The sequence below is a fragment of the Salvelinus sp. IW2-2015 genome, unplaced genomic scaffold, assembly GCF_002910315.2.
Source record: "Salvelinus sp. IW2-2015 unplaced genomic scaffold, ASM291031v2 Un_scaffold1683, whole genome shotgun sequence".
Taxonomy (NCBI): domain Eukaryota; kingdom Metazoa; phylum Chordata; class Actinopteri; order Salmoniformes; family Salmonidae; genus Salvelinus; species Salvelinus sp. IW2-2015.
Window position 1 is genome coordinate 52,741 of NW_019943083.1, and position 797 is coordinate 53,537.

The 797-nt window shown below is 49.1% G+C and overlaps 1 long non-coding RNA gene across 1 annotated transcript in view; it reads right to left on the minus strand.

Annotated features, from left to right (window-relative positions):
• The window catches only part of LOC139024592 (uncharacterized), a 14,479-nt gene continuing 13,682 nt past the window's right edge, over nucleotides 1–797 (minus strand). Inside the window, exons 2-3 of the long non-coding RNA XR_011475923.1 lie at nucleotides 208–232; nucleotides 1–55 (exon numbers count right to left, since the gene is read on the minus strand). This is a non-coding gene — a long non-coding RNA (uncharacterized lncRNA). The remainder of the gene's footprint in view (nucleotides 56–207; nucleotides 233–797) is intronic.

Sequence of the window (797 nt, forward strand, 5' to 3'; positions counted from 1 at the left end):
AAAGACAGTTGGAACTCACCTCTCGTTGTCAGAGCTGTCACTGCTGCTTGAAGACCTGGCCGTTTCATCCTGACGTATCCTACAGGGAGGAGAGGAGACATCAGAGGTGGAAGACATGAAGAGCTAAGACCTGAGCCGTTTCATCCTGACGTATCCTACAGGGAGGAGAGGAGACATCAGAGGTGGAAGACATGACAGAGCTAAGACCTGAGCCGTTTCATCCTGACGTATCCTACAGGAAGGAGACATCAGAGGTGGAAGCATGATAGAGCTAAGACCTGAGCCGTTTCATCCTGACGTATCCTACAGGGGGGAGAGGAGACATCAAGGTGGAAGACATGACAAGAGCTAAGAGCCAGAATAGCTAGCAGAATGGGGCTTTGTACTAGCGTCAACTTAGAAACATTCAGAGGAGCATTACACCTCGATCAGATCCACACATTACACAGATCCATCTTGCATCAATGTAAAATTCTGCAGTCAAACTTTCTTCATTATGTAACCAACATAATGGATATGTGCAACAGAAGTTAACATTCACCTTCTGATTCTATTTCTGTCAAGTCTACAGTTTGATGCATAGGTTGATTTATGCAACGTAGGCACCACACAGAACACACCTGCAACTGCCTCAGCGAGGCAAACGCTACGAGGCAAACGCAGTGAGGCAAACGCAGCGAGGCACAGCGACAAAGCGAGGCAAACGCAGCGAGGTAACACAGCGAGACAAACGCAGCGAGGCAAACCGCAGCGAGGCAAACGCGCGAGGCAAACGCAGCGAGTAAACACAAGCGAGA